Source organism: Protopterus annectens, chromosome 2.part0 (genome assembly GCF_019279795.1).
Source record: "Protopterus annectens isolate FY-2018-M chromosome 2.part0, PAN1.0, whole genome shotgun sequence".
In the NCBI taxonomy this organism is placed as follows: Eukaryota; Metazoa; Chordata; order Ceratodontiformes; family Protopteridae; genus Protopterus; species Protopterus annectens.
Window position 1 is genome coordinate 915,540,782 of NC_056728.1, and position 15,478 is coordinate 915,556,259.

The window sequence follows — 15,478 nt, forward strand, 5'->3', positions numbered from 1 at the left end:
TAAGTTCAGGACACATTTTTTAACTACTTCTATAAGGCTTAGTAAAAAAGACAAATGCAAGGATGAATACTACATCTTTTAAACGATCATTTACTTTAACATTACAATCTAAACATCTTTTTGAAAAGGCCACAATCAAGTGTCATTCCACTATTCTCAATGTAAGACCCTCCATCTGAAAGCTAGTGTTTGAACAAAAATTATGAGCATGTAAACTCTGGGGCCTCAATCATTCTTGTAACTTCTTTCACTGATGTGGTAAGGACTGTGATCTACTGCCAGATTTGAGCCACATTTAGTCTATTTATTACGGCATTACTGGTAAGTTTCTACATAGTCTGGTGTCTCGGTCTGTGCTGGGATTGCAGTAGTGGCAGTATTGTGACTTCTGCTCCAGTACTTTTCATAGCTGTACATATCTGCTTAAAGATGAATTCCAGCACGCTTCTATTTACTTTGCTACTGTTTTCCCCTGTTCTTTGAGTCTTCCCCATCCCCAACAGAGATATTCACCTATAAGTTTCTGAAATTCTAACTATAGACTAGAGTTCCAGTTTGATTTTTATCCCAACCCTTTCACCCTTCTCTTGTTATGGTTTTAAAAGGCTGTGTCTCTGACTTCCACTCTTATGGTAATATGACTTCCAAAGTCCCTCCCTCCCCTCTTTTATTGAAGTAATCATGTGAACTCCAAACCAGTTTTATCAAAAAAGTCCAGAAGTTCAGCATGAAATAAAGATCCAGGTTCAACTTCCTGAGGAAATTTCCAAATCCACAGTCCCTTTGGGACATGTGTCCTTTTAATACTTTCCAGCAAAAATGTATTATCTAACTCTAAGGATTTAAACTTAAACAAAGACTTCTGCAACTCAGTTTGCTCAAGTAAAGACAGGTATCGCCCGTCATCAGACCGCACGTAGTCCTTGGTGTTGACACAATCAATTGTATCAAACCATTTGCCCATCAAACCAACATAAGAAAAGTCCTGAACACGCATACTGCGTGTATTCAACTTACTGACATTAACAGTGTCCACCGAATTGAGGCAATGTTGTTGCTGTACCCCAGATCTACAGTTCGGCTCACCAGTCAGTCTACTATTAATATGCAACAAAGTTTGCGTGAGGTGTTCAATGAGTAAAGTTAAACTCATATTCTCACCAGAGAGGGGTAAAAGTCCATCTAGACCTGAAGACTTTGTGCTGGCTACTGACATACCTAGGAAAACACCACAAAAGAAAGTACCAAACCCAGAGGACTACGTGCAGTCTGATGATGGGCAATACCAGATTAATTATTAAAGAAAACGAGAGAGGTTTAGTCAAAAATAAAGGAGAACATTATTGGACTCAATTACCTTGGACATTGAATTTGAGAACTACAAAATCAAGGTATAACAAAATTTTTGAGTCCATAGAGGTGAAGTTGATAGCACTGAGAAATAAAAAGAAGAAATTATTAAGGGACAATTGTGATTATACTAACAAGACAGTGTACCCCCTCCCTCCTAGTAGGTTGAATAAACATCTACAAAGCAACCCAGGTTGTGATGAGACCGAACCAACTATAGTACCTGATTAGGAGGCTTCAACAACTGAAAGTGGTGTGTGTCCCCCCCCCCCCAATTAAGACACTCCGAGAGATTGGTAAGGAAACACAGTTCCAACCAATCAAGAATGGAGAATTTCAAGGGAGGCCCCAGGAAAAGGAGGAGTCATCACTGGCAATGTTGAAAAGGTGAAAATTAATTATTTTAACTTTAAGATCTACAATTACGCCGATGTGGTTGTGGAACGAGATCACCATCTTTTATTTTTGAAAGGGTTTAACTTCATTCTGACCAGCAAAGCTACAACAGAAGAGACTCTTATTGACAAAGATCTGTTCCAAGAAACTGAGTTTTCAAATTTTGTTTTTGATTTTTTGGTGGTTCCCTATTAGAACCACTAAGATCCACTTACACAAATACAGAAACGTCGACACATATTCAGCGAACTGCGAAAACACTGATCGTCTTGAAACACAAAATTCGAAATGTTGAATCATCATAGTTGGCCCTTCTGCGGTATAGCTCCTTAAGGTAAGTGTGCGATAGTTATGGACCTTAGGGTTAGGGTGCAGGTTAAGGTAAGTGCATAGATAGTAATGTATGCAAGGTTTAGTGTAGGGTTAGAAGTAGGGTTTTGTTTAGTGTATGTATGTGGTTTATTTATTTTGTTTGCGTAGGTAGTATGTAGCAGGTGCTGGGGTTAGCCAACTATGACAATTTGAGATTTTAAATTTCGCGGTTTAGGGCATTCAGTGTTTTTGCGGTTCGCTCAATGTGTGTCGCTGTTTTTGTATTTGTTGAAAAGGTCTTTCATGCTTATAATATAGACCCATTTTTGGTATAATTAAGATTTATTCAGATTTATATGACTCACCACTAAGACCCATTATGTATTGAGTCCCTGGCCAGATATATTAATTATCGTTTAAAGAACGATTTGGTGGGCCATAGACATATTTTGAAAGATTCGTGTGACCTAGTTGACAAATTACATGACATCGATAACATTCAGGACTGTTTTTTGCAACATGAGACATTAAGCCTCTCTTTTCGGTGCTTCCCCATGAATTGGGTCTGACATGGTTTTCAGAGTTTATCAGCAAATTTGGTCATGTACCATCTCCGGAAGTAGATTTGCTTAGGAGCTTTTTGGAGACAGTACTTAACAACTACTTGTCATCTGATTGTGAGTTCTTTAAGCAAAAAGTGGGGGTAGCGATGGGGGCCACATCTTCCCCCATTTTTGCAAACATTGTGTTGTTAAAATGGGAATTGGATACTTTGTTCAAACTCACCCATATGTTAACTGTGTAGCCTATTTCCATTTTTTAGAGGCCATATTGATCATATGGAGGGGGTCATAACAGCAGTTTTCAAATTTTGTATTGGAATTGAAGGCTACCACCAACTTTTTACATTTTACTTGGAAGGCTGATCATTACAAAATGAACTATCTGGACATTGAATTGGTACGATCAAGTGTTGATGGGCTGGACACTAAGATTTATAGGAAACCCACCTATTGTAATTCCTATTTGTTCTTTTACAGTTGTCACCCCTTTTTTCAAAAAAAAAAAGGGGGATACTAAAGAGCCAACTGATCCGTGTGTCCAGACTAACCTCTGATGATTCACATTGTCTAAGAGAGTGTGCAGTGTTGATGGACATGTTCCACGAATGTAGTTGTCCTGACTCGGTCTCGTCTCCCCATCATGAAGAGATCTTTGCCAAGAGAATGGCTGGAGGCTCCTATGCACCAATTATTAAATTTGGCTTACAAGGTGCCATGACGACCCATTCTGAATCCAGTTTTGACACCAGTGCCAACATGGTGCTATTTTACAACATGGATGCTAAGGACATTGAGCAGGTTGCACATAAGAATTGTTTTATTTTACAGCACCACGACGAGACAAAGAAATTATGGGTGAGGCAGTCCACTTTTTCATATAGAAACAAATTTAATATTAACAATGTTAGAGAAACCACTGGTGTGTCAAGACAGGAATGGTGTTGTGATGAAAGAAGTGCGGAAGGTGCAAACAGTGTAGGTTTATTGAAACTGAATACACTGGGCAGATTTACAAAATTATTGGTAAAAGCCCGAGAGGCAGAAGGTTTAATTGCCTGTCAGAGAAAGTGGTTTATCTGGCTCAATGTGCCATTCAATATTCTATGTGGGGAAAACTGATAATGCCTTGAATCGTAGAATATATCAATGAAACTACAGTATCCAACAGAATGACAGTAAAAGTGCTTTAGCTAAGCATTCCATTGTATGTGCTGATTTTTTGTTTTTTTGTTTTCTCTGTGATTGAACAGACCAATGAGGGAGCCTTTGTGGGTGATTGGTGGACAAGACTTTTGAATCGTGAATTATTTTGGCAGCTAAAGCTGGATGCCAGTAACCCCCCCCCCCCCACGCTTTGAATGAGAACATTTTGATTTTTAGTGAGTTAAAGTTACAATTTAGTAAACTTAGACACTATAGCTCAGGGTTAGAGCACTGGTCTCATAAACCAGGAGTTATGAATTCAAATTTCATCAGCTTGTTTAACTTTTTCAGTTGACTTTACTGCCATTAGGTCAAATTTTACTGTTGCCCATATTATTGGTCCTTGTGGCCACTTTTACTATTCGTCCATTTTTCCATTCTGGACCTTTGATTGGATAAAGATGTAACCTATGGGGTTTATGTATTGTTCATCTGTACATTATTTTGTCACTGCTACCATTGGTTGAATTGCCAAAGATGCCTTTCTCATTGGTTATCAGAAGTATCATGGTCATTGGTTATATTACTGCCAGTAGATTTTTAATAGGATGCATGTAATCCTTATTTCAATATTAGTTTTGATTGGTTATTTTTGAGGGGTGTGTGTTTTTGACAGCCTATCTTAAGCTTACTGTGTTAGTAGCTAGTGGGTCTGAAGATGCAAATGAACAGACAAAAATCCTCAACTGTTTACCTTTTATTTTGTGGTATTTCTTAAAAAGTGTTTTATCAAGTTTTTCAATGGAATTAAAGGGACGTGTGTACGTGGAAGCTATGTGCTGTGCACTGAGTTTATTTGGATTGTTGTAACATTATACTCAGAAGCAATCTTTCTTGGTGTTACACAAAAGCCCAGAAAATAAACAATAAAACTTGCCTTAGAACTGAAACCTGTAAATCAGTGGCTAAAACAAAGCCATTGCATGGAGACAAGTTTAGAGCAGTTAATTTGCACATTAAACAGCACTACTATTAAATCTTAGCACAATCTAACATATTCTAATGCCAAAGTCCAGAGACCTCCCAAGGAGACCTCTGCATAACCCAGTCCATGACCTACAGTAGCTCAGCCAAACACAACTCCAGACCACATGGATATGCAATTTCTAAATCTCTACATAGCCAGCTTGGTAGATATGGGCATAACTCAAGCAAACATCACCTAGGACTCTTGTCAAAGGGGACTACGTTGTATGACAGACAGATGCCCCACTCACCAGACTGAACAAGATGATAACAGTTAGCTGCTTATCTAAAGCCAGGATCCACCAAGTTACATATGTATTCAAGTCACTACACCACTGGTACCAGTATGATTCTATCATAATCCATGTGGGCGTTATTGAACTGAGATGTATCCTGGACTATACGAAAACAGACATTTGATGATCTTTGAATGCGTAACTCTGCCATGTATGTGCCTTACATTGAGTAGCATTCTACTTTCACCAAAGGTGATGTCACAGTATGAACAAAAGATGACTGACTTCAATGATTGGCTTCGTTTCTGGTGTCTTTCCAGGGGGATTCAATATTTGGCAGCATGTGAGGACATTGCTAACAAACCATGTTTCTTTTTAAATCATGGTCTTCATCTGTCTTACCTAGGCTTCAGAATACTGGCTAAACCTTTAACCACCCACTTACAGCCTTTTTTAGGCAATGTTAAATATTGCATTAGTATAACAAGTGAACTTATAAAATAATTACTTAAATAAAAATCGACCAAATGCATTTGGAAATGAAACTGCAACCTACTTATTTGTATGGTGCTTCCCTTTGCTTTCTACTACACGATAACTCAGATAATGTTCTGTTACTAAGAAGCATAAGAAATGAAAAGAGTAGGTGAAACACAAATTATGTCATTATTTATATCTGCTTTAAGCCACATGTAGGAGTTACTTCTAAATGGAACAGATCTGATCTGAAAGCACCAATTCATCTGATCATATGTTTTTTAAATGCAACTGGAGGAACAGATAGCAGAAATACTGAACAGCAAAATACTGCTAGTACCAGAGACCAGTAAAAAAGGAGTAGTTATGAACCATGCATGACCATTAGCAAAGCGGGACAAACAAACAAATATGAGTTGGGGGGCTTATCAGTGACTGCTGAATATCTTAAAGAGATTAAAGCAAACAAGGATCTTTTTTTAGTTGTAAGATATACATGCTTTACACTGAAACAAGATAAGAAAGGCTGGACAGAAGAAAGTTGAACTTAAAATAATTATATGATCTAGGGCTGTTGGGGTGTAAAAGTGTATTGACCATATTATATGTAGAATTAAGATAATTTCCTTTCTTTTACAGGGATACAGGTCTAGAGTCATGTCCTTGGCTTACACTACAGATAAGTTTTTTAAACAAACAGGCTTGCAAAATAAGAAAAAATTATGAAAAGCACAGGGAGTAGTACATTTGTTTGTGCAAAATTATTAGCTTGCATTTTTTTCGTTTACAAAATACTCTCAGTGGGACAGGCATCATCTGCAGGTGTAGACAGTTGGGTATGGAAAATATGTACACTGTATTTAGAGTGAAATTTACAAACTTTTTTTTACGTATCTGCAAAGTTGTCAGCTGCCCCCCCCCAACACACATACATACATGCACATGACATTTCTGACTTTTACTCCGAAATATCAGCACATATAAGCAATTCATCTTGAGAATTCTGCTCACTTTTTGTTAAAAGAAATATAAATGTACAGTGGCAAACAGTTCAGTGAAAAATAAAGTTTAAACTTCTGGAAAGTGAATATGAAGTAGCAACCTCCCCAAAAATATTAATACTTAAATTTTATTTAAAGGCATTTAGTGCCTTTTTATTAGGACCATGCAAACTGATTTTCACATATGGGAGGGGGTACAGAGACAGGAAAATAAAAAAAACAACAATTAGAAGTGGAAACACAAGCTGTAATATACCCTTTAACATGTATAATATTAATTTTACATTAGGTAATGCCAGCCATTGATTTGAGGCAATTGCTCCTAATCTGGATGGGTAAACTTCTCTTGAAAATGTACATGGTTTTACGTGCTCGTGTGTGTTCTATGTTAAAAGGGGAAGGGGATTCAGAAAAACACATTTAGTTTTCACTGAAGCAAACGTAAGTCTTGAAAATGTGACATAGGCTCAAATGAAGATGAAAAGAAGCAACTGCATAAAAGACCAGTCTGGTGAGCATTACTGAGAGCATGAAAGCCAAAACTTGGAAATACACATTCAAAAGAACTGTGAGTTGTAACAGGTGGGGGTAATAGCTTTCTATCTTAATGACAACTCTGTTCAAATGGCCTTACAGGTACAGATAAAAAGCAACATAAAAAGCAACAAGTACTGAGTTATATTCAGAAATCTAACAAAAAATAGCAATGCTGCAGAATACACATTTGTACAGAAATGGGTATGGGAATTTGCAGAAAGATATAAGGATGGATATTTAGCAACATTTCACAGACAAAGAAGAATCGGAAAAATATTGATTACTAGAGGGGATTCAGATATTATATGGCAGAAGAAAAAATGAGTAACTGCAGATTTATGGTAGTAAGGAGTTACTGGCAAGGGAAGAAGATTTTGCCGGCATATATTGATAGTCCACCAAATACCTGTTTTAAAGAGTTTAAAATCTTTTTTTTAAACTTATAACTGGTACATTTTGTGCAGTCCTCATGCATGGCACATGGTTCCATCCTGGTGGTAGGCCCAGCTTCAGTTTAATGCATACAATCTCTCTCAACTTTAACTATTAATATGAGCCAACCCAAAACCAGAAGTCACATTGCCAAGAGAAGCAATTATTTTCCTCCTTCCATACCAATTTTTTATGCAACTCAAATGCCACTTCTTCTCATGGAAAGTACTTGGTACATACCTCATTATTACCCACTCCCTTTCCTTCGTCTCTTGATTATTTGTTTCACCTTATCCATCAGTGGTTCCTTATTGTTTTTTCACTTCCTAATTATTCCTTAAGCTACTAACGAAACCAGCACCGTTAATGCTTTTATACTGTTTTCCACTGTAGGTTGCTCTAGCCAACCCAGGCAAAATCCCATTTCTGTTATTTGTCTACTACAATTATAATAACTCGGATACTCCTCTTGTAAAGGCTTCTCAATTGTTAAAATTCAAAAAAGATACAATTACAGTTCCCCTACTGGTTCTCTTCACACCTTCAGCAAATTACTCCTACCTCATGTACAACTCATGTAATCATGTCTAGGGAAAAATGTTTATGGAGGAATTTCTATCCAAATCTCTTAAATTTCATACATTTTGTCTTTCTAACTGGAGTAATGTTTTCTTAAACCTGTTTCCCGATTTCGGTTTCCATTTTTCCTGTACTTCTGCTCAAGCTTTGACTTACTTTCCCATATATCTTTTACTACAGCCCTATACAATCTGCTCACTACCTTCATAATTATTGGGTTATTTCCCCACCCTCCCCTCCAGCTTCACTTAACATTCCCATCAATTCAGGTCTCATTTGCTTTCTCCTACCTTCTTCTTTAACATATTTTTCCATAATCTTGTAAATCCTTCTCTGTTTTAACATTTCCTTGACCTGTATGTTCAGCCTGTCATTTAACCTATCACATTCCACTTTTTCCTACCTTTTGCAATGTGTGCCCCTGAAGTAAATTTTTTGTGTACTTTCCCACCAATTCTTCATCACTGCTATTCTAACATGGTTTATGTTGCTCATCCCCTTGCACACTGAGGATGAAGCAGGTGGGGTAGATTTTTTAAGATGCTTTATTACACCGAAACACATCATGATGGATAGCAGCATCAATAAATATAAACAAACTGATTGACAGGCCGAGCTTACACATATGCATGCTTACATTTCAACACCTTACTAATACAATGGCAGTCAGACTCATGCGTGCTCAGTATTTACACACTTGTACAAGCCTTGGATAGCTTCTTAAAGAGACATACACACACTGATCTATATCCTCCCTCTTAAAAACACACACTGATCTATATCCTCCCTCTTAAAAAAGATTACCCTTATCAAAATAACATTGCGGTTAGACATGCATCGATACAAACATTTAGAAACAAACACAATGCTCATGTCCAATTTCCAGTGTATCTGGAACATGGTCAGGAGATGCGACCAAATCTCATAACATACCAATCAGGACTGGGTTTAGCAACAGGGGCAGTCTTTGGTGAACAACTCATATCTGGAACTTTGGAATTCATCACAGGAATGGGGGATACTCCCTGGAACTGTGGGCAACTCACTCTGAGATAAAGAGTCTTTCTTGCAGGCTATACACTGTGGTATAGGCTCGGACACCGGTGTCAAATGCTTCCAATTCTGCCTAAAGTCAACTCCTTGTGATTCCACAATGTATGATCTTGGCTCTGGGCAGATGTTCTTCACAACTCCAATCCAATTATAACCTTTGGACGTTTGCATCCTTACCACTTCTCCCCCTCATAATGGATTGAGCAGTTTGCTGGTCTTATCGTAACAGGACTTCTGGGTTAGACACTTTTTCAACAGATTGGCTTTCAATGACCTGTTTTTCTTGAAACATGGAATCAACAATTGACCACTAATGGATAATGTGGTTCTGGTCTGTTTCGACAGATGTCTCTGAGCAGGAAAACCAAGATGTTTATCACAAGGAATACTTCTGAGATTCAAGAGATTCAGGAAAACATCACAATTGGTCTCATTTTGACTTCTCTAGTAACTGCTTTGCACTTTGAGCTGCACGTTCTGTCAAACCATTCGACTGCGGATACCATGAGTAAAGTCCTACTCTTTGGCAAATCTTTAGAACTGTTGGCTTGTAAAGTGCGTGCCACCATCAGAAATAACTTTGTGTGGACTACCATACATTGCAAAATTATGCTTCTCCTTAGTATAGACAGTAGTGGATGCTAGATTGGAAAGTAGGTAAATCTCGAACTAATGGAATGAGTCTACTAGTATTAAGTAATGTAAACCATTCCACTCAAAATGTCAGTGGCTACTGTAGACCAAGGTAGTTCAGGAACCTGGTTTAGCTTCTGTTCATGTGGCTTTGTACTATTGCACACTGAAAAAGATGAAAGTACTCTCTCAATATCTTGTGACACAGAAGGCCAAAATACTAGTCCTCTCATCCTTCCTTTGGTAGGGTCTCCTCCTAGGTTACCTCAAAGTAAGATAGCAATATAATCTTGTTGTAAAGACATTGGAACAATAACTTTAGGACCTTTCATGACGATACCACTGTCTGACAAAATCTCATTTCTGTATGGAAAAAAAAGGTTGCACTTCTGCAGGTAAACTAGACTGCTTTGATGATCATCCTTTTTTGAGGAAGTAGTTGAGCTTTTGTAAGACTGAGTCTGTGGCTATGTGATCTCTAAGCTTATCAACACATGTGGAAGAAAAATGTCATACCTCATTCACTTCAAAATCAAATATCTCCATCTCATGCTGTTCAGTGGTACTTCTGTGTGATCTGGACAACGTGCCAACAAGATAAAGTCGTCTGCCTTTCTTGTAGACGAGATTGAAATGACACTTTTGCATCCTACACTGCAATCTAGCTGGGGCTGTGTGCATAGGCTTTCTCACAATAGTGACTAGAGGTTGATGATCTGTTTCGATCTGGATAGATCTACCATACACATATAATCATGGAACATGGAACATGCAAATACAATTCCCCAAAGCTCTCTCTATCTGAGCACAATGCATTTCAGCTTGGGTGAGAGTTCTGAATGCATAAGCAACAGACTGATCCTCTTGTAAAATGATAGCACCAAGACCAAATTTCGAAGCATCACATGAAAGAGTAACTGGCTTGTGGATATCACAGTATCTGAGAGTTGGATGACTGACAATTCTCAGTTTCAGGACATTAAATGCTCTCTGGTGCTGATCTAACCAAGACCAAGATGCATCTTTACGTGTTAGCTCTCTGAGTGGTGCAGATATTTGACTCAAGTCTGGAATGAACTTGCCTAGGTAAGTTTATCATGCCAAGAAAATGTTGCAGGGCTTGAACATTTTCTGGAGCTGGCATTTCAAAAATGGCTGTTTGCTTAGAAGGGTGTGGTCGCAGGCCTGAACTGGTGAATAAATGACCAACATAAGTGACTTCTCATAGCCTGAATTTTCATTTGTGTGGATTGAGCTTAAGAATCACTTGACGTGCCCTTTCCAGAACTTTTCTGAGGTTTCTATCATGCTCAGTTTCACCATTACCTCCTACTAGTATGCTATTATAACAGGACAGGGATACCCAGAAAAAATTAGCTCTATTGCACATTGAAAGGCTTCACTTGCAGAATTTATCCCAAATGGCATTCTCAGAAATCTGTACCTTCCAAAGGGAGTACTGAAAGTAGTCAGCAACGAGGATTTCTTGTCAAGCAAATTTGTCAAAATGAACTCTCTGCATCCAAGACAGAAAAAGCACTGCCATTTGGCATAAGAGCAGCAACTTCGACTGTGCACATCGGATGATGAGGTCTTTTCACTGCCTTGTTCAAATCTTGTGGGTCAATACATATTCTGATGTCATCTATGCTTTTCTTATGAGTTACCACCATGGAAGATACCCACTCAGTTGGTTCTGTGACTGGACAAATCACACCTTGTTGCACCATTTTGTCTAGTTTGGCTCTAACACTGCTCTGCACAGCTATTGGAACTTTTCTGGCTAGCCTGACAATTGGACTGGCATCTGGGTCTAAATTTATGGAGTACACAATTGGAAGCTTCCCTAATTTGTCTTCAAAAAGATCAGCATAGATAGAAAAAAAAATATTTATTTTTTTGGCCCAAGCCATTTAGGGACAGTAAATTGGCCAGTATTTTATTTATTTATTTATTTTGTAGTTTGTTAACTGGGAAAATCCATTGGGCCACATTGAGCCCTTTTTCAATAGAGGACTGGGGAGAAAAGCTCCAAGTACATTCAAAATTATTTTTCCAGTTAATACAAGAAAGTATATACAAAAATTTGAGCAGTTAGTACCAAAAACAAATAATATTGGCAGTTAATAGAGGAAGCTCTATGTACAATACCAAATTTGTTGGCAGTTAATACAGTCATAGGAGAAAGCTGCAAGATACATTCGCATTTATTGGCAGTTAATACAATTACTGAATCAACATCTTGCAGTGGAAAAAAAAGAAGAAATTACATAAAGCTAGTGCTTGACAGATATGGAGATTAATTGCAAGAAAGGAAGTACGAGAAATTTAGGAGGGATGTGAGCAGGAACATTGCCAGGAGGATAGATAAGAGTGTAGAAGGGACTTAAAGGCAGAATGATTAAGATGCTTTATTACTTATTATTTTAAAGGGAAATCATTCATTTCCTTTAAAGGGGGCCATAATATAGCTGACATTGTAGTTTGTAGTTAGTTTCACATATCTAATGTTAGGATTAGTAGGTTGACTTTTTCAAAGATTGGGACTTATGAATGTGCAAATTGTTCTGTCTGTCCCTTTATAGTTAATAGTTTTTCTAGAATTAATAACTTTAGGTTTAGTTCTAATTTTTTTCTTGTAATACAGTTGGGGTTCTTTATATTTTGAGATACCCATGTGAGAAATTTTATATCGGTGAAACCCAGAGAATGTTCAAAGTTAGAATTCAGGAACATATTCAGGATATAAAAATGATAATTGCGACAGTCCTTTGGCAATGCATTTCAGGGACTGTCATTCAAAATTTTAAACTTCTCAAAAGGTGTATTTTAGAAAAATTTGAAGATGGTATGCGCAAACTAGCTTCTGTAAAGGATAAACTTTTATATAAAGAGGCTGTATTTATTTTGAAATCTAAAACTTTGAGCCCTAATGGGCTAAATACTGAACTAAACTGGAAATATTTAATAAATTAATGTATTTGATTTATTAATTGTTTTGTCTTGTATATTTATTTCTGATGTGTGTTAATTTTGACTTACTCCTTGAAGGCTTTGTTGCAGAGGCGCTAGAGTGAATAAATTCATCTTTTTGTACTTTAAACTTATTTTCTGTGGCAGTTTTTTTTCTTCTTGGTTTGTGGTTTGCTAGGTAGAAAAAAATTGACTGGGTGAAATTAGAGTAGTGGTCTTTTAAGCTAGCATGGTGGACTTCCTTGTTAAATGAGAGCAGTCCCATTTTAAAAGGTCTCTGAGGCCTAATAATGACTGGAGGTGCCTCTTGACCACATAAAATATTAAGTTGTAGCTTCTTCCAGCAGAATAACATAAAAGCATCAATTAGCCTTCCATTTGAATCTCTTCATCACCATAAGCAACAAGCTTTGCCAAATCAAGCCTTTCACCAGCACATACTCTAGCAAATGTTTCTGCAGCAATAACATTGCACTTTGAGCCAGTATCAACGTTGAGCTCTGTGGGTTTGCCATTTATCTGAACAGTAAAAAGTACTTTATTCTTGGCCCATAAATCAACTGCATTGGCTGTTTCATTAAGCCTTGACACACCAACATAAAAAGAATGAGACTCTGGGTCATGGCTTTCTAACTGATCAACTTGTTTCTTAAAATACTCCATTTTAGTAAAAGAGTGCACACATTCTTTTGATTTACAAAATCTTTTGAAATTATTCCATTTATTACATTTGTGGCATTGTTGACCAAAAGCTATACATTTATCTCTTTTAGATTCATGGCTGCTACCACAATTATGACAGTTGGTAATGAAATTAGGTTGGGGCCCATGGTTTGAGTTTGCGAACTGACTCTTATGCTTCACTGAGGCTGTGCAAAGTCTGGAACTTGCTAGAAAACTCTGTGGTTTACCAGTGAGTGTTTCAGGGGCTACAGTTGCTGCCATGTGCCTGGGCCTGTTTCTTTTAACCATGTGCTGCATACTATCAATATGAGCTTTAGAAGTTGCTGGAAACATGCCTCTCTCATCTGTACGCATATTCATGTGCTTTTCTGTAAGCTCATCTTCTTCTTGTTCTTTCGACTGCTCCCATCAGGGGTCGCCACAGCAGATCAACTGTTTCCATTTCTTCCTGTATTCTGAATCTTGCTCTGTCACACCAACCACCTGCATGTCCTCTCTCACCACATCCATAAACCTTATCTTAGGCCTTCCTCTTTTTCCTGTTACCTGGCAGCTTCATCATTAGCATCTTTTTCCCAATATACTCTGCATGCCTCCTCAGCACATGTCCAAACCAACGTAATCTTGTTTCTCTGGCTTTGTCTACAAACCTTCCAACCTGGGCTGGCCCTCTAATATACTTATTCCTAATCCTGTCCATCCTTGTCACACCCAATGCAAATCTTAACATTTTCAACTCTGCCATGTCAAGCTCTGACTCCTGCGCCTTTTTATCAATGCCACTGTCTCCAACCCATATAACATAGCTGGTCTCACTACCCTCTTGTAGACCTTCCCTTTCACTCTTACTGGTACTAGTCTGTCACAAATCACTAATTGACACTCTTCTCCACCCACTCTATCCTGCCTGTACTCTCTTCTTCACCTCTCTTCCACACTCACCATTACTCTGAACTGTTGATCCCAAGTACTTAAACTCATCCACCTTTGCCAACTCTACTCCCTGCATCCTCACCATTCCTCTATCCTCCCTCTCATTCACACACATATATTCTGTCTTAGTCCTGCTGACCTTCATTCCTCTTCTCTCTAGAGCATATTCTCCATCTCTCCAGGGTCTCCTCCACCTGTTCCCTACTCTCACTATGGATCACAATGTCATCTGCAAACATTATAGTCCACGTGGACTCCTGTCTGAGCTCATCTGTCAACCTGTCCATCACCATTGCAAATAAGAAAGGGCTCAGAGCTAATCCTTGATGTAATCCCACTTCCACTTTAAACGCATCCATCACTCCCACCGCAGACCTCACCACTGTCACACTACCCTCGTACATATCCTGTACCACTCTTACATACTTCTCTGACACTCCTGACTTCTTCATACAATACCAGAACTCCTCTCTAGGCACCCTGTCATATGCTTTCTCTAAATCCACAAAGACACAATGCAACTCCTTCTGACCTTCTCTGTACTTCTCAGTCAACACTGTCAGAGCAAACATTGCATCTGTAGTGCTCTTTCCTGGCATGAAACCATACTGCTGATCATTAATCATCACCTCCCTTCTTAACCTAGCTTCCACTACTCTTTCCCATAACTTCATGCTGTGACTGATCAGTTTAATTCCTCTATAGTTACTACAGCTCTGAACATCACCCTTATTCTTAAAAATCAGTACCAAAACACTTTTTCTCCATTCCTCAGGCATCCTCTCACTTTCCAATATTTCATTAAACAATCTAGTTAAAAACTCCACTGCCATTTCACCTAAATACCTTCATGCTTCGACAGGTATGTCATCTGGCCCAACAAACTTTCCGTTCTTCATCCTCTTCATAGCTATCCTTACTTCCCCCCTCCTTGCTAATCCACTGCACTTCTTGATTCACTATCTGCACATTATCCAACCTTCTCTCCCTCTCATTCTCTTCATTCATCAGCTCCTCAAAGTACACTTTCCATCTGCTCAACACACTCTCCTCGCTTGTGAGTACATTTCCCTCATTATCCTTTATCACCCTTATCTGCTGCACATCTTTACTAGCTCGGTCCCTCTGTATAGCCAATCTGTACAGGTCT

General features: G+C 38.3%; 1 protein-coding gene across 1 annotated transcript in view; it reads right to left on the reverse strand.

Annotated features, from left to right (window-relative positions):
• LOC122792791 (AF4/FMR2 family member 1-like) overlaps nt 1–15,478 on the reverse strand; it is a 1,648,712-nt gene that overhangs the window by 1,429,780 nt on the left and 203,454 nt on the right. The window lies entirely within an intron of this gene.